Below are 23658 nucleotides of genomic sequence, written 5' to 3' on the forward strand. Positions count from 1 at the left end.
GTTATTTAGAATCCCTTGGGTTAAAAGTAATAAATCTTCTAAGTTGTCATGTTCAACAAAACACCTCTGTTAACTAAAAAATCATCCATTGCTAAGTCTTAATCAAGACTGGGGGTTGGTTACTTAAAATCCACTGGATTAAGAGTAACGAATCTTTAATATCGTCGAGTTAACATTACATTTCTAACGATTTACATCCCCATGGAGTATGAATTCAGCTTGCATCACTCCCAATTTATCACATTAATAATACACCTCTAACAATCAACATATCAATCCTCTTTAATAGGATGATAAGTCCCCAAAGTTGCTCCAATCGTAGTAAATTCCTATTACGTTAACATCATACTTCTGATAATCCACTTATCAATCCTCTTTAATAAGATGATAAGTCCATAAAGTTTCTCCGATCATAATAAATTTTATCATATTAATATCACACCTCTAATAACCAATCCTTTCATCACGTTAATATTATACCTCTAATGATGTCGTATTAACATTACACCTCTGACGACCAAATCAACTTATCGACTTTCTTCAATAGAGCGATAAGTCCATAATCTTGTCACGTTAATATCACATCTCTAACAACCAATCAATGTATCAATCCTCTTTAATAGAATGATAAGTCCATAAAGTTGCTCCAATCACAATAAAATCTATCATGTTAATATCACACCTCTGACAACCAATCCTTTCATCACGTTAATATTACACCTCTGATGACGTCATGTTAACATTACATCTCTAATGACTAAATCAACTTATCGATTCTCTTTAATAGAGCGATAGGCCCATAAAATACTGTTAGGTTAACATCACACCTCTAACAGTCAAACCCCCAATGAACTTGTTAATCATTTTTCAACAAGAATAGCAAATTTTTATTATAAAATCCCTAGAAAATTAAAGATTTTTTAGAATTATCCTAGTGATAATGAAGAAAATTTCTAAATTTTACTCTAAGTAAAAATTTATGCCAAGTTAATACTACACATCTGGTACTTCTAAACTTTCTTTTAGTATTTCAAGTAAAAACATAACACATGAAGAAGTAGCGGCAAAGCCTACGTATTCAATATTGTAGCATGTTGTTATTAATAACACAAGAATTCATATCTTTCATGCATGGAGGATTTTATCTTAATCCCTAATTAAAGATAAGTCTATACCTAACACGCGTTGCCGGTTAATCTTTCCTCATAAAAATAACAAAAGCCTACGTATTCAATATCGTAGCCAATGATTATTAGTAAATTAATAATCTCTGAATCCATGCCTTTCATGTATGGGGGACTTTATCTCGATCCCTAATTAGAGATAAGTCTACGCTTGCGTTGCTGGTTAATCTTTCTCCGTGAAAATAACAAAAGCCTACGTATTCAATATCGTTGCATGTTGTTATTAATAACACCAAAATCCATGCCTTACATACATATAGAACTTTATCTCGATCCCTAATTATAGATAAGTCTACGTCTAACACGCGTTGCCGGTTAGTCTTTCTCCATGAAAATGACAAAAGCCTACGCATTTAATATTATAGTCAATGATTATTAGTAAGTTAATAATCTATGGATTCATACCTTTCATGCATGGAGGACTTTATCTCGATTCCTAATTAAAGATAAGTCTACGCCTAACACGTATTGCCAGTTAGTCTTTCCCTGTGAAAATGACAAAAGCCTACGTATTCAATATCATAGCAGATTGTTATTAATAACATCAGAATCCATGCCTACACACATATGGGATTTTATCTTGATCCCTAATTAGAGATAAGTCTATATCTAACACATATTATTGGGTGACCTATTCCCGCAATAATGGCGAAGTCTACATATTTAACATCATAACATAAAAAATCCATGCCTTTCACGCATGGGGGATTTTATCTCGATCCCTAATTAGAGATAAGCCCACGCCTAACACGCGTTGCTAGGTAGTCCATTCCTGTGAAATCAACAAAGTATATGTATTCAGTATCATAGCACTAAGTCTAAGAGAGTTCATTCTTTTAGCACAACATTACACGTGGAATAGATTTAGACAATCCACATGCTAGCCTGACTCAAACGGTAGTCGGTAAAAGATTATCAAATTTGTTGATGGATGAGAGTTTGCTAAAAATCCTATGAATGTTTGTGGGCCCATCAGCTGAATGGATGTGAGCCGTGACGTGACATTTGAGAGCTTCTGCTCATGAGTAGCTTATACCGTCGCTACAGTTTCTCTTTGGAGCTCATCCTTACACGGGTCATACGTGGTAAATCCCTTCAACCAAGATGCTTTCGAAGCGGGTGCAAAGAATAACTCCTTTATGATAAGGAATCAATGGCTCCAAGATCAGAGTTAAGATCCAAAGTATTTTAAAAATTCTTTCCAGTTAACCGCAAACTTTCAAAAACTTTAGAAATGGTTCTGTAGGCTGTATAAAAATCACTGCAGATAGGTGACCCCCATCAACTCTTCTCCAGAGTTTAAAACTCGCACTGAGTTCCTAAACTCATCAAGAGTTCTATTCAAACTTGCCACACAAAGTCCTCCTCAACATCAATCAAGAGTAAAAAATCGTGTTCCAATGAAGTGAAATATTCGGATCGTCAACGAGATACAAGATCGAAAGTCCATCAACACCAAGAAGAACCTAATTTTAAACAAAGGGAATGATTTTCGTCTATCTTTCTCTCTTTTGTAAATCGGTGAACCTATCGAGAAGATTGTAATTTCTTTATCTAAGTTTGTTAGAGAGAAATTATATTAAGAGAATTATAATTAATTATTTTTCTAAGTCTGTTAGAGAGAATAATACAAATTTATTTTCTCAATTTTCTTCTTTCAATTTTCCCAACCAACAGATGATAATTCCATAAAGTTACTCCGATCATAACAAATTATGTCACGTTAATATCACACCTCTAACAACCAATCCTTTCATCACGTTAATATTACACCTCTGATGATGTCATGTTAACATTACACATCTGATAATCAACTTATAGACTCTTTTCAATAGATTGATAGGTCCATAATATTGTCACGTTAACAAAACACCTCTGACAATTAACTTATTGACTCTCTTCAATAGAGCGATAGGTCCACAAACCCGTCAAGTTAACATCATACCTCTGTCGACCAAATTAACTTATCGACTCTATTCAATAGAGTGATAGACCCATAAAATACTGTTAGGTTAATATCAAACCTCTAACAGTCAAACCCCCAAATGAACTTATTAATCTTTTTTCAACAAGAATAGCAAGTTTTTATTTTAAAATCCCCAGTGAATTAAAAATTTTCTGAAACTATCCTAGTGATAATGAAGAAAATTTCTGAATTTTATTCTAAGTAAAAATTCATGTCAAGTTAATACTATATCTCTGGCACTTCTAACTTTCTTTCAGTGTTTCAAGTAAAAACATAACACGTGAAGAAACAGCGACAAAGCCTACATATTCAATATCATAGCGAATGATTATTAGTAAATTAATAATCTATGAATCCATACATTTCATGCATGGGGGACTTTATCTCGATCCCTAATTAGAGATAAGTCTACGCCTAACACATATTTCCGGTTAGTCTTTCCCCATAAAAATGACAAAAGCCTACGTATTCAATATCATAACAGGTTGTTATTAATAACACCAGAATCCATACCTTATATGCATGAGAGACTTTATCTTGATCCCTAATTAGAGATAAGTCTGCATCTAACACATGTTGACGGATGACCTATTCCAGTAATAATGGCGAAGTCTATTATTCAACATCGTAGCACAAAAAATCCATACCTTTCACGCATGGAGGACTTTATCTTAGTCTCTAATTAGAGATAAGCCTACGCCTAACATGTGTTACCGGGTAGTCTATTCCCGTGGAATTGACAAAGTATATATATTCGGTATCATAACACTAAATCTAAGAGAGTTCATTCTTTTAGCACAACGTTACATGTGGAATGGATTTAGACAATCCATATGCTAATCCGACTCAAACGGTAGTCGATAAAGGCTTATCAAATCTGTTGATGGCTGAGGGTTTGCTAAAAATCCTATGAATGTTTAGGGCCCATCAGCTGAATGAATGTGAGCCGTGACATGACGTTTGAGTGCTTCTACTCACGAGTAGCTTGTACCGTCACTACAACTTCTCTTCAAAGCTCATCCTCACATGGGTCCTGCATGGCAAATTCCTTCAACCAAGACGCTTTTAAAGCGGGTGCAGAGAACAACTCCTTTATGACAAGGAATCAATAGCTCCAAGATCAAAGTTGAGATCCAAAGTATTTCAAAAATTTATCCTAGTCAACTGTGAACTTTTAAAAACTTTGGAGGGGGTTCTGTAGGCTGTCTAAAAATTACTGCGGATAGCTGATCCCCACTAAATACCGATGATGGAAGTTATAATTTGATGGCATCCAGAATGCTATAATTTAAAAACTTTCATGTAAATCGATGAATGTTACAATCTGACAACCTTCACAATAACAGATGAAAGCTCTAATTCAACAGCAATCAATATCGGGAGTTACAATCTGATGACTCTCATATTTTTAAGAAGCCAAGACGAAGATTACAAGATGACGATCTTTTTAATGCTCTAGTAAAAGAGACTACAAATTGACGGTCTCTTTAAATCAAGATGTAAAGCTTACCTCTGCGTCCCAGTTTTAAAACGTAAAGGTCTGCCCACGTTTTAGATTCAAAATACAGAGGTCGTGGCTGTGTTTCAGATTCAAAACGTGAGGCTCAACACTGCATTCTAAGCTCAGAACGTAAGGCTCACCACTGCGTTTCTAGCCGCCAGTGTAGAGCTCAACTCTGTGTTCCAATCCCAGAATACAGAGTTCGTGCCCAAAATACAATTCTTGCATTTGACTCATTCAAACACAAGCTAAACGGTTTCAAAACTATTTTTCACGATTTGAGGGGATCACTCCCCCACTTAGGAGCAAATTAAGGGGGCAGTTATACCCCTTAATTCCCTATAAATGGCAGAAAACTCAACTGAGTTCGGGATCTCCAAGTGATCGACTTTTTGCATCAAAAATATCGCATAAAGAGAGATCAGCATTTGTATTCTTAGAAGTCTTAGAGTGTCCTTCATCAACTAAAAGTCTTGGAGATTAGATCTTGGCTATAAACAGATTTTCATTTCAAATCATCTCTTTTACAGCTCACAAGCTCATCTTTACAAGCATTACACAAAATAAAGCATATTGTTGATTGTATGAAATACAAAATAAAGCATATTGTTGATTGTATGAAATAAAGCTCATCTTTCCCATATAACACTTCTCAACTGTTGATGTTAAGTGATCACATAGTTAATTATATCCGTGGTTGGATGGCGGTGAAGTTGATAAGGGGTCGCTTCCTTCCCCGAATATTCGATTCTGAGTTGAGTGGCTGAAGTTTGCATATATAGAAACCCGTAAGAGGACGGAAATTGGTACCCCCGTGGTTTCTTCAACGGTCAAGTCAGCTGGTGAACTTGAGTGGGAAAAATAAAGAACTGTGAGAGTTCTTGTGTGTGCAGTCATTTGCAGATATTGCTAATGAAGTATAATTTTTAGGAGCTTGAAGAAGCAAAAGTCAGAAGAAGAAAAAAGAAGAGAGAAGAAGAGTTGCTATGTTAGAATAGTACCTCTTATTTATACTGGTGGTATAAGGTGTAGAACTGTCATTATGGATGAGCACAGGATGGCGGTGAAGAAGCATTGGCTGGCGGCTAAGTCGGCCCTTGCTTTACAGGTGTCGGGTGGCGACTGGAGGAGAGATCACCTCAGCATTGAATGTGATGTGATCTAAGGCATTTGTGCACCGACGTGGTCCAATGAGTCATAAAGGCTATCGGGTCTAGAGGTATGATGGTGCCTGCCAAGCATTAAATGTGACATCGACATTGTGTCAGTGGGAGAGGCTCGAGGCTGAAGTCGTCCTCTAGCTTCATCGAGAAGTAACACCTTTTGAGTCATCATCATGAGGTGTCGAAAAGCAGGTTGAGTGGGCTCGTTATGAGTCGTCTTCGACAAGAGGGTCGACTAGTACCACCTTTCGAGTAGACATGAATGAATGTCGACTCAATAAGTCGGCTAAGTTGGAATCTTTGTTGGTCTTGGGGTATCAATCTGATTGGGAATTGCATGCAGAAGTACACATATCCTTTGCTGGCAAAGGGTTACACTTTGGCGATTGAGAACACCATAACATCAGCGATATGCCACAACCAAAAGTTTAGCTTATAATATAGCTAGGTGAGATCTAAAAAATTAAAAAATAATAGGGTGAGCTAGGGCTTAGTGAGAACTTTTCCCACTAGAGTTCCTAGATAACTAACAAAATAATAACAATAATAATAATTCCTAGAAATAACGAATTATAAGTTTTGCACCATAATTTAAAAAATAGTAAGGTATGGTCCAAACAATATACTATTATTATTTTTATGGAAGAAATGCAACAGTTTATGTTTCTTTCTTATTTACAAACAAAATATACTGTATATATTCCAAAATCAGACCCCTTTTTAAAACAAGGTAAATACTAAGAAAGAAATGGACTATTAAATTTGTGCAAAACCAAATGTTTGTTATTTTTTTATTTCACAGTTAATTGTCAAAATCTTAAATCTCGATGAGTCATTCGTGAATGTGAAAATCACCTTATAGGTCACACTAAGACTAAGAATTATAGCACAGTAGCATAGGAATACGTAAAATGCATCATATAATAGATAATTCTCAAGAATCGAATGCAGCAACACTGTCATAGGTTACTGGACAAATACAGAGGGGCCAGAATAGATTTTAAAAGGACCAAATACAGAAGGGTCAAATACAAAAGGGTCAAATACAAAAGGGCCAAATGAAGGTGCATTCACCATATGACAGACAAAACACTCTATAGTGGACTTTCTGAGAGTTTAAAGGCATCGAGAATCACTTGTCAAATCAGAAACACGTCACTCATCAGAATTTGCTAACATTTTCAAATCACATGGACGAGTTTAAAACTCATCATTTTAGTTAAATCAGTTTACGGATTTCACTGTTCCCCATTTTTATCAGATACTAAGTCATGAAAAATCTTTGAATCCATTAAACTGTCGAAACACGTTCAAAATATTTCTTCAAAAACTTTCAAATAAAGCAATATCCATAATTATCTGAGATCGCATGAGGGCCAAATTCACTTTTCATATTTTATATGAAATCAAATTTACTCTTAATATCTCATAAGAAATCAAAATCATATTATGAGTTAGGCTACGATAGAATCAATCAAATCACATGTCATTTTCTATATATGACAATCTAATAGGATAATCAATATCAATCTTTTAGGACTCATGTTTATGAGCCTACTTCTCTAATCTTGTTTTGATGATTAACAAACAATTTCTAATCTTGTTTCTAGCATTTGTGCTTTTATCTAACATGCACTCAGGTTATATTTGAGCATAACGATGATATTCTTGAAGTTGGAATGATGTTGAGATAAAGTTATCGCAATTCAAGTTGAGATTTCACATTGCTTCATTATCCATCGCCAAGATCGAGCTCAAACGAATATCATTATCATGGGTAAAATTGCTTAGACTTATACTTTGTGCATTATACTTATAAGCTCAATTCATACACGTACACGTTTTTGAGAATATATCAAGTTTTGGATTATTGGGTTAACGACAATGTTTCATATCTCTTATTAAGTCCATTAATCCACTCAAATAGTTTTCCAAATTTGCATATGGTCATTGTGTCAAAAACAAGTAATTACGAACTCGTATTTTTAATACTTTTGTAAAATGGTGAGTTTTCACAAACGAAAAATGAAAATTAAAAACTTTTTCTCAAACATGTTTGTTTTCATGTTTATAAACATTTTCTAGTGATACGAGTCACCGAGCGAGCACCTTTGATTGCGGAATTATTAAGAGTGGGTTGTGAAGAAGACGATGGAAAACACACAAAGAATTGAATTAGGCGAAGGAAAATACATTCTCTAGATTATGAGTATAAAAGATTATAAATCCCTCTCTCACAATCTCTCTAGATCAAAGAACAATCTATGAGTATAAAAGATTATAAATCCCTCTCTCACAATCTCTCTAGATCAAAGAACAATCTCTTTAATCTCCTTTAAGAATACAATCTATAAATCCCTCTCTCACAATCTCTCTAGATCAAAGAACAATCTCTTTAATCTCCTTTAAGAATACAATCAGATTGTTTTAGAAACCCTCAACAATCCTATTTATATCCCTAACAATGTGGATGTTTACGTCGAAAGTTGGTTTATTCATTACTGAATCTATTACAATTGTTTATCAATTACAGATTGAAGAGAGTGTATCTTTTTATAAGATCTCTCGTTATAATGAAAATAAAACAAAAATTATAACTCTCTTCAAACACACGCAGAGGACGTTTATCACCGATGCTTGCTTGGGAACTTTGCATGTGTCGGGGATGCGTTAGTTCGTGGACCGCTACGGATCAGATCCGGTTGATAAAAAAGTTAATTAATGCTCTTGCTTCACAAAGGAAACAATCGCATAACTGATAATCTCGACCAAGTGAAATTACGACTCTTCTCGAGATCAAAACCAAGTTTGATCCGGAAGAAAAAGGAAACGGGCCTCGGATCCTTCAAAGAGCTCCCTTTTTATGCTGAAGTTCACCAAGATCTGCTAACCCTCCTTTGAAATTCGTGCTCCATTCTTTAATTTGACAACACCTCACCCTCTGATCTCAGATCCTTACAAATGAAGGCCCTACGCTTATATTTATAGGCTTCAGTTATAGCATTTTAGGATAGGAAGTGATGATTTGACATCATCTATAGTTAATAACTGCTTAATCATGTCTAGGGATAGCTTCAAAATAGTTGGGAGGCTCTGGAACAGAAGAATCCCACGAAAACCATTAAAAACCATAAAAAAAAAATACGTTTTCAGCATTTCTGGGTGTGATCCACCATTTGGTGGCTCGGAACTGTGCGAGCCACCAAATGGTGGCTCGGTCGGAACTGTGCGAGCCACCAAATGGTGGCTCGGCCTTGGGCGAGCTAATTTATACCATCTTGGGTATTTTAGCTCTAACTTTCTCGTCCGGTCTCGAAAAAATGAGGTGATTCAAGATATGTTGAAAAGTTGACAAAAAGACCTACAACTTTTGTCCTTTGATCTTCTACAGAATAAAATCATATCATGGCCAAATATCAGTTCTTTATGTGAGCTACCAAATGGTGGCTCGGCACTGTGCGAACCAGTTTGTACTTCCTCGGGTATTTTTGGCTACTCTCTCGTCCGATCTCGGAATGAGGCGATTCAATATGAGTTGGAAAGCTGATGAAAAGACCTATAACGTTTGTCTTTTGAGTATCTCCAAAATTAAATCGTATCATAGACAAAATCTTAGTTCTTTGTGCGAGCCACCACATGGTGGCTCGGCACTGTGCGAGCTAGTTTGTACTTCCTCGGATATTTTAGCTCTAACTCTCTCGCCCGATCTCAGAATGAGGTGATTAAAGATGTGTTGGAAAGCTAGAGAAGAGACCTACAACTTTCAATAGGCGAGCCACATATGGTGTGGATGAGACACACATGGTGTTTCGCCCCCTTTTTGGCGAAACACAACTCCTGGCTGAGTTGTTTTGCCATTTCGTGTATCACGTTGACTCGTATGCTTCACCGATTCACTTCATGCATTTCGTTAACTTGGAGATATCCAGTGATCATGTTGGCTACTTGGAGTTGGCTGATAAGCGTGCGGACCACTTGGAGGTGGCTGATGAGTGCGCAGGCCACATGGAGGTGGCCGGTGAGCGCACGTGACACTTGGTTTGCCATTCCGGTGGCTTGTTGCTATATCATCAACGGTTCGCCAATTTGCTTCCTGTGCTTGTCAGTGTTAGATAATCCTCCTTGACTTGGATAATAATGTTCATCATATTCTTTCCGTCTTGAACTGTGTGTGGGAACCTATAGGTAATTTTTGACTCCTACAGATACCCCCTCTAAAGTGTTTTACTCATTTTTTTTATAGAAGAGCCTAAAATACTTTAGATGTGATAGACTTAACCTTTAATCAGTGTAAAAGGACCTGTAATTGACTTTAGTTTTTGACTTCTTCAATTCTCAGTCTATTCAGTATTTTGTCAAAAAGCTGAAATTCTTCCGGCTCTGTGTTTATCGTTTGACCATTGTCGAAGTCTCGAATTGAAACTGGTGTGTTGATTTTTGATTTTAGCTCATGTTGCTGAGTTGACATTGAACTGATTATCTTTGTTAGGGATTCGTATATGAATTATAGTTGAACTCCCTAGAATTATCCTTTGTTTCGGAGTTGATCTGAGCCTTCTTTTGGCGATAATTGACAACGTGTTGACTGACGTTGACTTTGATTGTAATGCGTTGATCGGTACTAACCTTCATTGCAACAAGTTCAAAGTCCTTTGTGGAAACTTTGGCTGGAATTGGTGTTCTCCTGGGTGTTCAAGTCTTAAGACTAACTGATGAAGCTGGTGCGTCAGTGACTATCGTGCTTATAGGATTTTTGGCAAACCCTTAGCAATAAACAGGTTTGACAGACCTTTACCGACTACCGTTTGAGTCAGGCTAGCATGCGAATTGTTTAAGTCCATTCCGCAGGTGACGTTATACTAAAAGAATACACTCTCTTAGACTTGATGCTATGATATTGAATACATAGACTTCATCATTTGTCGCGGGAATAGACTATCCAGCAACGCGTGTTAGACGCAGACTTTAGGATTTTTGATAAATTCTCAGCCATCAATGGATTTGATATGCCTTTACCGACTACCGTTGGAGTCGGGCTTGCATATGAATTATCTAAATTCGTTTCATATGTGACGTTGTTCTACGAGAATGAACTCTCTTAGACTTGGTGCTATGATATCAAATACATAGACTTCGTCCTTTTTATGAGGAAAGACTAACCGATAACGCGTATTAGGCGTAGACTTATCTCTATTCAGGGATTGAGATAACATCCCCCAGACGTGAATCCTGGCGTTCTTTTCATGGAGAAAGGTTAACCGGCAACACGTGTTAGACATTGACTTATCTCTACTTAGAATTCGAGATAAAATTCTCTGTGCATGTAAGACACAGATTTTGGCATTATTAATAACAGCCTACTACGATGTCGAATACGTGGGCTTTTGTTCTTTTTACGGTGAAAGACTAACCGACAACGCGTGTTAGGCACTAACTTATCCCTACTTAGGATTCAAGATAAAATTCTCTATGCGTGTAAGGCACGGATTTTAACGTTATTAATAACGGCCTGCTACGATGTTGAATACGTGGGATTTTGTCCTTTTTACGGTGAAAGACTAACCGACAACGCGTGTTAGGCGCTGACTTATCCCTACTTAGGATTCAGGATGAAATTCCATATGCGTGTAAGGTACAAATTTTGACGTTATTAATAACGACCTGCTACGATGTTGAATACGTGGGCTTTTGTCCTTTTTACGGTAAAAGACTAACCGACAACGCGTGTTAGGCGCTGACTTATCCCTACTTAGGATTCGAGATAAAATTCTCCATGCGTGTAAGACATAGATTTTGGTGTTATTAATAACGACCTGCCATGATATTGAATACGTAGGCTTTTATCCTTTTTATGGTGAAAGGCTAACCGATAACGCGTATTAGGCGTTGACTTATCCCTACTTAGGATTCAGGATGAAATATCCTGTGCATGTAAGGCACAGATTTTAGCGTTATTAATAACGGCCTACTACGATGTTAAATACGTGGGCTTTTGTCCTTTTTACGTAAAAGACTAACCAGCAACACGTATTAGGCGCTGACTTATCCCTACTTAGGATTCGAAATAAAATTCTCCATGCATGAAAGTCATGGATTTTTTTATGCTACGGTGTTGAATACTTAGACTTGGTCGTTTTCGCGGGAACGGATCACCTTATAGTATGTGTTAGATACAGATTTATCTCTATTTAGGTATCGAGATAAAGTCCCCACGCGCGTAAGACATGGATTTTGATGTTAGAAGGTGGTGTCTTCTCTTGGGTCAAAGACGAACCTAATGCTGGAGAGGAAAAATTTTATATTCTATCTCCAGGTGCAAAAGAAATTTAAAGTGGGATCTCCACTTTGAGAATAAAAAAAATTTGGATAACCCTAACTGTCGGAAGATTTGATTACCTAATCTGAAGGTGGATTTTGATGTTAGAAGGTTGTGTCTTCTCTTAGGGCAAAGACAAACCCGATGCTGGAGAGGAAAAATTTTATATTCTATCTTCAAGTGTAAAAGAAATTCAAAGTGGGATCTCCACTTTGAGAATTAAAAAAGATTTGGATAACCCTAACCGTTCGAATGTTTGATTACCCAATCTGAAGGTGGATTTCTCATTTATCGAGAGGGAACTCCAGTTTTAGCCCTAACTGTAGGAAAGTTTGACCAAGTGGGAGGTTTGAGACGACCCTAACTGTAGGAAGGTTTGATCGCTCGATTTGAAAGTGAAGCTCTCGTTCATAAAAGAAATCGAGAGGGGATTTTGGTTTTGGTCCTAACTATAGGAAGGTTTGACCAAGAAACAATAGGAGTGAAGATACAACTAACACAGGGAATGTTGACTCGTACAAATCACTCAGTGGATTTTTTAGTGTCAAGGGGTTAGGACTTATCACGAAGGGTTTGATGATTGCCATGGATCAGCAGTTTAAATTTTTAAATACCGTGTTGATACTTTAACATTGGAAGTGTTAAGTGTATCAACACAATCAGAGTTCGGATGGACTCAGCCGAAAGAATTTTGGTGGACCCACCGTCAATTAATTTGATCAGTGAGGGATTTTATGGTAGAGGACCGTGAATCATCAAGCACTCCATAGTTACACTATGAGAGTTTCGTGAGGGAAGATTGACTGGATGAAGTCATTGAATCTCATCTCGACGAAAGAGTGCTCAAAAAATCACAGTGGGTGGGTTTTAATCGTCTTGGAAATGATTAAATAGCCATAGTAGGGGGTTCTTAATCATAATTAGAAATAAATTATTCTGATGACTGGTTTTTACCATGAATAATCGGTTTTATGTTATCCTTATGAATACCATGTGTAGTATCCTTCCGGAACATCCCTTTGGAATGCATTGAGGTATCCTACCCCCAGCACTTTGGCGAACCTGAATCTAATTATATTCGGCCATACTGTCAGGTTATCCTTAAGAATATTAAGAGTAATATTCTCCAGAAACTTCCCGTCAAAGGTATGGAATAGTTTAGTCTCATATACCAGTTGGAGGTATGGGAGAAGCAGTTTAACCTCTTATACCCATCGGAGGATAGAGAGAAGTGGTTTATACTCATATACTTTTCGGAGTGTCAGAAGGAGCAGTTTATACTCTCATACTTGTCGGAGCATCGAAAGGAGCAATTTATACTCTTATACTTGTTGGAGTGTCAGAAGGAGTAGTTTATACTCTTATACTTGTCGGAGTGAACCGTTCTCATTCGGCTCATTTTGGCATTATGATGCCAGCGTCAATCAAGGCTTGAATGCTATTCTTGAGAGTGAAGCAAACCTTGGTGGAATGAATAATCCTCCTGTGACACGGTAGTTTGGATCCAAAGTGTTGCTAGCTTCCTCCTGATTTGTAATAGGTGGCAGCTTGATTTTGTTGTTTTCAAGGAGGTATTTGAAGATAGCCGAAACCTCCTCATCCTTAAAGGAGTACTCTTATTGGAGTCTCGAATCCGGGGTCCTTCGTTGCTTCTGAGGTTGCTGTTGTGACGTCTGATTAGCATTAACAATCGCTGTAGGTGCCTTTCCCTTACCACGAGAAGAAAAATTCGAGTTCGGGGGGTTAGTCGTTGGTTAGCCTCTTTCAAGCTTTTTTCTTTTAAGAAAGTATTCGGCCTGTTCCCCGTGCAATTTTAATTCTTTTCATCTTATGGATGACACGACCCCTAAGGCTTCTAGCACATCAATGGAGAGATTGTTATGGCATGTCTATAAGATGAATTCCTCTGTGACAAGATCCTTGTAATTCATTGTCTTATTGTGGAGGCGTTTGACAAAGCTATCAACTTACTCCCCATCCTTTTACTTTTTCATCCAAAAGGGCTCCAATCGACACTTCGGTATCATCATCGAAGAAGTTGTTGAGGAACGAGTTTTTTATATCGTTCTAGCTGTTGATACTTCTAGGCTTGAGACGACGGTACCAATCGAAGGCAGCCCCGCGAAGGGTGCTAACAAATGATCGGACCATCAAAGGTTCGTTGCCGGAGATCACACCCAAGTGGGAGTTTAAGTAAATTAGGTGTTGAGTGGGTGAGCTCTTTTCATCGAACAGCGTGAAGTTAATTAGATTGAACTTCTCCGGATATGGGATTGACTCCCACTCCCTTGGATATGGGCACGGAATGCCCGTTTTCCTCACTTCTTGAGCGAACATCAGTGTATTGATCTTGCTCTCCAGGTCTTTGATTTTCTCGTCCTCGCCCGCATTTTTCTTCAGACAATTTCGGGAAGGAATAACTGGACCACCCCCAGCGTTGTCATCCTCAGTGGGACCACCCCAGCATTTTGATCAACATGAGGGTATCGGCGTTGAGATTTTTATCAACTTCCAAATCGCTATATACCTGATTGGTAGTGTTGCAACGGCTAGATTTACCAATTTGATTTGATAAGGCTTGAATCTGTTGATCATGTAGTTCCCTTATCTGTTGCACATTCATTTCCATTTCAAATTTGAAAATCTCTTTCTGTTTGGCCAGAGCGTCTTCGAGGATTTTGGCCATTTGTTCAGCGTTGATCATGAGCGCCTCACGAGATTGTCCTGTGTTGGTCACCGTATTATCGGAAGTGATTGCAGAATTAGCGTCTAACGTTTCATCCTCCGAGGAGTGTCCTCTATCCGGTCTAGGTCGTCTAGTTCCCTAACCATAACCAATCGATGCACTGAGATACCTCCGAGAAAGAGTTAGGGTTGTAACGCATTGTCGATTTTCCTTTATCGATCACATTGATGGTAACTTCTGGAAGCTCGTTATCATGACCGGCAGATTTCTTCTTGTAGAAGCATCTTGGTTTAGATTTGGACACTTTGGTGGAGATTCTTTCGAATATTAAGACCCTCCGTGGAGCGATCTTGGGGCAGCTACACTCTGATAATACTGTCCTGATTAACCTCTCACAAGGACAGTAAGAGTCTAATTCTGGGATACTTCTCTTTCGAGAATTCTTCATACCCCCAGCCCGATAGTACAACTTATTGACGTTGTGATTAGAACAACCTATCAGATGTTGGTTTGAGTCCCTAGGTATAACGTTATCGTTCGACAGACACATTTTCTTCTGAATGGGTAATGCTTTGTTGGCTTTTGTAGGAGTTGCACGTTTGGGACCACACCCTCGTGAGGGTGCATCCTTAATGGGCTCTTAGTATTCTGCACGCACCCCTAAGCAGACGGTTACATGAATGGTCTTGTTAGGAGGTCTTGTAAGACCCCTAGTCTACAGAACTACTCGGGTTTTGTTCATCAGAGCTTTGCCTCGATCTTCATATGAAGGACTAAGGTGATCTGCCATCATAATCTTGAATTTTGATAGGTCAACACTGTCGTAGGACTTCACCGAAGGTACGGAAGCAGTCGGAACAGGAACAGGGGATGTCGGAAACTCAGAAATGGTTGCGGGAGGTGAGGCGAGTGTCAGCCAGGCTGAGCTGGCTCGGCCATGGTGTGGGACAGCTCGAGGTGGCTCGGTCAAGGGTTCAGCCTTGGCCGAGCCACCATTGGTTGGCCTGGCCCTGACCGAGCCACGGTTGGCTGGCTCGTGATTTTCGGGTGTCCTGGCACTTGTCCAAATTGTTGTTTTGGATTTTGGCCTCCATTCTTGGCGTGGTTTTGATGGTTTCTGGGCCACTTTGTCCTCCTTCATGTCTTGTGCCTTTCGTGCTAAGGCACGTGCACGTGCGGCATGTGCGCGATGCTTTTGTATGCGCTCCTCGAGAGTTGAATGAGTCCTTTTGACATGGACTCATTCATTGGCTGATGGTTTAGAGGAGGGGCCATTTGCTTACTGTTGAGGTGCTTGGTGCTCCCTGAACTTTAGATTCGCATGATAATGGATCCTGTCAACTGGCTTCAAGGCCTTGGCATGCTGACGTGCGAGGCGTTGGCGTTACCTTTGACGAGCCCTCTTTGTCAGAATTGGGGCGCCTTCATTAAACAAATCCTAGACTGAGTAGGAGTCGTTGTGATCTAAAATCTCGGCTTCATTGGATGCCGGAGGATCATTGCGAGAGGCTGCCTTAGCAACAATTGTGCGAGAGTCATCCCGAGCCTTCTCTGCTGCTGATATCTTCCTATACTTGCGGGACGAGGAAGATCTTAAAGAGGATGAGGAGATGTATTCCTCAAACTTGGCATGGTCGAACTCATATTTGACCTCTTCTTCAACCAGGATCTTGATCCGTGGTTGCGGTATGATAGCCTCAGCAGAGAGATTGTTGGCTCCCACTATGGTCGCCAGCGTATTTGTGATGAAAGTTGGTTTATTCATTGCTGAATCTATTTACAATTGTTTATCAATTACAGATTCAAGAAAGTGTATCTTTTTATAAGACCTCTCATTATAACAAAAAAAACAAAAATTACAACTCTTTTTAAACACACACAGAGAACGTTTATCACCCACTGCTTGTGTGAGAACTTTGCTTGTGCTGGGGACGCGTTAGTCTGTGGACTGTTGCAGATCAGATCCGGTTGACAAAACAGTTAATTAATGCTCTTGCTTCACAAAAAAAAATCAATCGCAGAAGTGATAATCTTGACCAAGCAAAATTATGACTCTTCTCGAGATCAAAACCAAGTTTGATCCGGAGGAAAAAGGAAACGGGCCTCAGATCTTTCGAATTGCTCCCTCTTTATGCTGAAGTTCGCCAAGATCTACGAGTCCTCTTCTAAAATTTGTGCTCCACTCTTCAATTTGACATCACCTCGCCCTCTGATCTCAGATCCTTGCAAATGAAGGCCCTAAGATTATATTTATAGGCTTCGATTGTAGCGTTTTAGGATAGGAATTGATGATTTGACATCATCTGTAGTTAATAACCGCCTAACCATATGTAGAGATAGTTTCATAATAGTTGGGAGGCTCTGGAACAGAAGAATCCTGTGAAAACCATCAAAAACCATCAAAAAATACGTTTCCGGCATTTCTGGGCGCGAGCCACCAATGATGGCTCGGGTTTGGGCGAGCCAGTTTGTACCACCTCACGTATTTTACCTCTAACTCTCTCATTCGATTTCGGAATGAGGTGATTCAAGATGTGTTGGAAAGCTAACAAAAATAGATACAACTTTTATTCTTTGTGCTTCTCCAGAATCAAATCATATCATAGCTAAAATCTTAGTTCTTTGTGTAAGGCACTAAATGGTTGCTCGGCACTGTGCGAGCCAGTTTGTATTTCCTCGGTTATTTTGGCTTAACTCTCTTGTCCGATCTCAGAATGAGGTGATTTAAGATGAGTTGGAAAGCTGACAAAAAACCTATAACTTTTATCTATTGAGCATCTCCAGAATCAAATCTTATCATAGCCAAAATCTTATTTTTTTGTGCGAGCCACTACATGGTGGCTTAGCACTGTGCGAGCTAGTTTGTACTTCCTCGGGTATTTTGGCTCTACCTCTCTCGTCTGATCTCGGAATAAGGTGATTAAAGATGCATTGGAAAGCTAGTAAAGAGACATACAACTTCCAATATGCGAGCCACATATGGTGTGGGGCGAGACACACATGGTGTTTCGCCCTCTTTTGGGCGAAACACAACTCCTGGACGAGTTGTTTTGTTGTTTCACGTGTCATGTTGACTCGTACACTTTACCGATTGGCTTCATGTATTGCATTAACTTGGAGGTAGCAGGTGAGTATGTTGGCCACTTGGAGATGACTGATGAGCTTGTGGGCTACTTACAGGTGGCTGATGAGTGCGCGGGTCACATGAAAGTAGCCGGTGAGCGCACGAGCCACTTGTTTTACCATTCTGGTGGCTTGTTACTACATCATCAACGGTTCGCCAATTTGCTCCCTGTGCTTGTTAGTATCAGATAATTCTTTTTGGCTCGGATTATAATGTTCATCGTCTTCTTTCCGTCTCGAACTACGTGCGGAAACCTATAAGTAGTTTTTGATACCTACAGTGGATGACAATCTTGTAAATAACAAGTCCAAACAAATTAGGAAACTACGTCAAAATAGAGTCCCAATTGGAGCTGGAAACTCGATCTGGTCGACCGGTAGGTATGCCGTGGTCAACCGGCCAGAGAGGTGGAAAATCCACTCTGAAGCGACCCTATAATCGATCGATCGACAAGAGCCTACGGTCGACCAGAACCTGCTATCGGTCAATCGGTAGAGGTGTTGCGGTCGACCGCCTAGAGAACACCAAAACATCCCTGTTGCGTGCACGTTTTCGGTCGACCGACCAGTTTGGTCCGGTCGACTGGCCAGAACCTGAACTTTTGTTTCTTGATTTCTTACTTCTGACTTCTTTCACCACCACCAACGACTTCATTCACGCTTTTATTCTCAAGATACCATGATAATCGTCTATCCTCAAGCTCTCATGAGGATCACTAAGCTCTTGAAGAAGAGAAGAAGATACACACGTATAATGGCTCCCCCCTTTAGGAACTTGAAGTCTCGTTCAAGTTAAAACTTTAGCTGAGGGAACTCGCGAGTCCCTCCTTCCCTGTTGAACCACCTGGCTTTGCTAGGAACCTGACCTTGAAGTCCGATCATGAACGACTCCTTCATCCCGCATCTCGTCGTAGTCACCTTCCGTTCCAAAATATAATCCTCTTTTAGTGGTTCTTCTCTATCAAACCGTAAGTCGTCCACATGTGGTAAGATCGTCTTGTCATCACCTTCATCGTCCAACAATGGAGGCTCAAACAACTTCAAATACTTGGCGTTGATCACCAAATACATGCCTAAGTAAGGTGGTAAATCCAGCTTGAAGGCGTTGTCACTAATTTGATCAAGAATCTGAAACGGACCATATTGTATAGGCTTTAACTTCTTTCCTTCTCCCTTTAGTTGCTCCTTACTTAACTTTAGCCATACCATATCACCTTTACCAAAATTACAAGGAACTCGATGTTGATCATGCTTCGTCTTGTACTTAGCCTGTGATTTCTTCAACTGAGCTTCCACCGTGGCATGAATTTGTGCAATCTTTTCCAGAAATCACTGAGCTTGTTACTTTCCACTTCCTTCCTTACCGTCGGCCTTATCTTCACTAGAAAACATGAGATCGTACAGACTCGGAGGTAAAAACCCATAACAAGTCTCAAACGGTGATTTTCTCGAAGATCCATGAATAGCCCGATTGAATACAAACTGAAGATATGGTAAGCTCTCATCCTAAGTCTTGGGATGTCTAGAATTATATCCCCTCAACATGTACACCATAGTCCGATTAACTACCTCTGTTTGTCTGTTTGTTTGCGGATGAAAGGTTGTGCTCTTCTTCAATCCAGTGTCCATCAAGCTCTACAAAGAATCCTAAAAGTGATCGAGAAACCAACTATCCCGATCCAAAATAATTGAATTCGGCAACCCAAAGTGCTTCCACACATGTTTAAAGAATAATTGTGCTACACCCGCTCCCGTCACGGTCTTCTTACATGGAATCAAGATCATCATCTTGCTGAATCGATCCACCACAACGAACAAATAATCATGCCCGTGCTTGGTAGTCGACAATCCTCCTAAGAAATCCATAGAAATACTCTCCCACAGTCTCGAAGGTACCGGCAATAGTAGATACAATCCCCGTTTCCTGTTAGAAGGCTTTGATATGCAACATAGCTTACACCCTCCAACATACTTGGTAATGTCCTCCAACATCTTTGGACAAAAGACATGACGTCGTAGATTGAGAAACATCTTTTGAATCCTAAAATGACCTTACACACGTGATGTATGTGCCTCTCGAATCCACTGCAATCGGTCACCATCCTCCGGAATGCAAAATGACGTCCCACGATATAACAAACCATCTTCACCAATCTCATACTCCCCCCCTTCGACCAGACTTCGCCTACTCGAACACACTACTAAAGTTCTACTAGATGTATATATCTGAACATACTCCAATGGAACCAAAGGCTGAATGCACGTCTCCACCAATAGGGCCCTCACTGGTGGACGAGATAACATATCAACCAACTTGTTAGTCGCCCCCTTCTTGTACCTAATGATGATGTTGAATGCTATCAAATAGAACATTCACTTCATGTGCCGAGTCTATTGCAGATTCATCTGGGCATGTAGGAACTCTAATGACTTGTGATCCGAGTGTACCACCACCTCTTTATCCAACAGATACACCCTCCAATGCTTGATCGCCTAATAAAGTGCATAAAACTCCTTGTCATAGGTAGGATAGTTCTGAACAGCACCCATGAACATCTCAAAATGGTACTCCACCGGCTTTCCATCCTGCATTAATACAACACCCATAGCATAGTTAGAAGCGTCGGTCTCTACCTCGAAGGTCCTCTGCAAATTCGACAATGCTAACACCGGTGCTTTCGAGATCTTCCTCTTCAACAACTGAAAAGCTTCCTCACGCATCCTTCTCCACTCGAACTGAACCTTCGCCTTCGTAAGGCCATGTAAAGGTACCGCATAAGTCAAAAAGTGCCGAATGAACTTGCGTAAATAGTAGCAAGCCCCTGTGAAGCTTCTTACCTCCGTCACTATCCTAGGTGTCGGCCACTTCGTGATCACCACTACCTTGCTTGGATCTATCCTCTGCCGGCCTTTCCCCACGATGAAGCTGAGATACACCAACTCGTCCTTCCTAAATTTACACTTCTTTCCATTGAGCTTTAGATGTCAGTTTTGCAGCACTTCAAACACCTTCTCAACATGAACAAGATGCTCCTCTCAGGTTCTGCTGTACACCAAGATATCAATCATGTAAACTATCACAAAATCCTCTATAAAAGGTCACAAAAAATCATTCATGAGTCTCATAAAGGTAGCCTGAGTGTTGCACAATCCAAACGACATCACCAACCTCTCGAACAGGTCCTGCTTGGTCTTGAACGCAGTCTTCCAAGTGTCATCCTCCCGAATCCTCACCTGATGGTAACCAGACTTCAGATCTAACTTCATGAAAAACATCACTCTCCCCAACTAGTCCATAAGATCACCAATCCATGGTAGTGAGTAACAATTCTTGATTTTTATCTTGTTGAGCGCCCGATAATCTACGCACATGCATCAGCCTCCATTATTTTTGGGAACCAACAACACTGGTGACCAGCAAGGTGAACAACTCGGCACAACTACTCTATTCTCTAGAAGCTCCTAAACCTAGTTCTTGATCTCCTCAGACTCCTGTACAGATGTGCGGTGTAGACCTATATTCGACAAGAAACTCTTGCCGGTTAACATGATCTCATGCTCTACACCTCGTTGTGGTGGTAGTCCCATGATCTTTGAAAACAAGTCCTTGTACTTGGCCTTCAACCTGTCAAGATCTCCCTCCTGAAGCTTGCTCAAGGTAGTTAAACATATCCTACTCAGCTGCTCCTCATAAGGCCTAATGAACAACAATACAAACTTATTGCTCGCATTTACTAGCCTCTTTGCCTAAGTCACCATCACCAAACTCGTCTCCTGTGAAAGAGATACCGAACTAAATATGAATTGCTCGCTATCCTTAGTGAACGTATACTTATGGGCCCGTCTATCGTAGACCGCGTACCTATCCCATAAATAACGATTGTCCAGTATCATTTGGTAAACATCCAACAGAACAACGTTACATGTGACCTCGTCAATATATGACTCGTGAAGTATAAATATGAAAGTACATTGGTAGATCACACTCAATCCCGCCTCCTTCCGAATCCACCTTAAATGATAGGGTTTCGGATGTTTGACCGTCTTCAATCCTAGCTTCTGAACCAGGGCCTCAGATATCAAATTCTTCTAGCTCCCTGAATCCACTATAGCATCGACAAAGCTGGTCTTAACCCGTAACTTCAAAACAAAGAGCTACTCCCTTGGGTCTTCATCCTCTGTTGTGGCCTACTTCCCCCCCATAAGATTGAGACTGCTATTGGGTTCTGTCATCCCGGGAACTTTCTTCAGACCCTGCGCTACCACATATGCCTTATTCCCCTCATTTTTCTTCAACCCCTTCGTCTTCAGATGTGGATACTTCTCCCAACAACGATCAGCCACGTGTCCTATCTGCTTGTAGTGATTGCACGTCAATCCTGCCTTCCCCGAATCACCCTTCTTCTTCTTTTCTTAGATTAAGAGCCACTAGACTTTCCTCCCGTCTGTTTGGAGTCCCCCTTCGTCTCGTTGCCCCTCTTTTGCCTGCTCTCAATGGCAATGACCTTCACACTCACTTCTGCAATGGACTCGGCTGTGAACAGTTTCATCTCCTTTTAGATATATTCATTCAGACCTGCCATATACTTCATAAAGATGGAATAATCCTCCGTCAGGATATTGAGGACCATCGCCTACTGCTGGAATTCCGTCGTATATTCTTGAACAGTCTGGTTGAACCTTTGGCGTAAACCGTACCACTTATACCAACGCTCCTCAATGAACCCTAACGGATAGAACTGCTTCCTCATTAGCTCCTTGAACTTTCTCCGTGACACTGCCTTCCTCTTGATGCTGAACAATCTTGACGACCTCGCCTCCCTCGTCTGAATCTGAATTCTCGTTCTCTCCATTGGACTCCACATATTTCTTCTTAGGTTTTGAAGAAGATTCTCCTTCTTTGTCCTTCCCATGGATGAGGCCTACCAGTTGTGTGAGTGTCGATCCTATCACCTCGATCTGCTTCTCTGATGTATCAAGTCTTGCTGAATTGTCCTCTTCAGTCATCTTCTTCTTCGTTAATTTCTGGACTCCCTCTAATGAAATAAGGATCTCGCCTAGCTTCTTGTATTGTGACCGAGTAAGGACCATACACAAGATGCCCCCCTTTTACAAGATCTGATAGCTCTGATACCAACTTGAATGAGTCACCGAGCACCCTTGATCGCAGAAATATCAAGAGTGGGTTATGAAGAAGACGATCGAAAACACACAAAGAATTGAATTGGGCGAAGGAAAATACATTCTCTAGATTATGAGTATAAAAGATTACAAATCCCTCTCTCACAATCTCTCTAGATAAAAAAATAATCTCTTTAATCTCCATTAAGAATACAATCTGATTGTTTTAGAAATCCTCAACAATCTTATTTATATCCCTAACAACGTGGATGATAATCTTGTAAATAACAAGTCCAAACAAATCAGGAAACTACGTTAAAATAGAGTCCTAATTGGAGCTGTAAACCCGATCTGGTCGACCGACAGGTATGCCACGGTCGATCGGCCAGAGAGGTGGAAAATCCACCCTGAAGCGACCCTATAATCGGTCGACCGACAAGAGACTGCGGTCGACCAGAACCTTCTATCGGTTGACCGGTAGAGGTGCTGCGGTCGACCGGCCAGAGAACATCAAAACATCCTTGTTGCATGCACGTTTTCGGTCGATCGACCAGTTTGGTCCGGTCGACCGGCCAGAACCTGAACTTTTGTTTCTTGA

The sequence above is a fragment of the Asparagus officinalis genome, chromosome 5, assembly GCF_001876935.1.
Source record: "Asparagus officinalis chromosome 5, Aspof.V1, whole genome shotgun sequence".
Taxonomy (NCBI): Eukaryota; Viridiplantae; Streptophyta; class Magnoliopsida; order Asparagales; family Asparagaceae; genus Asparagus; species Asparagus officinalis.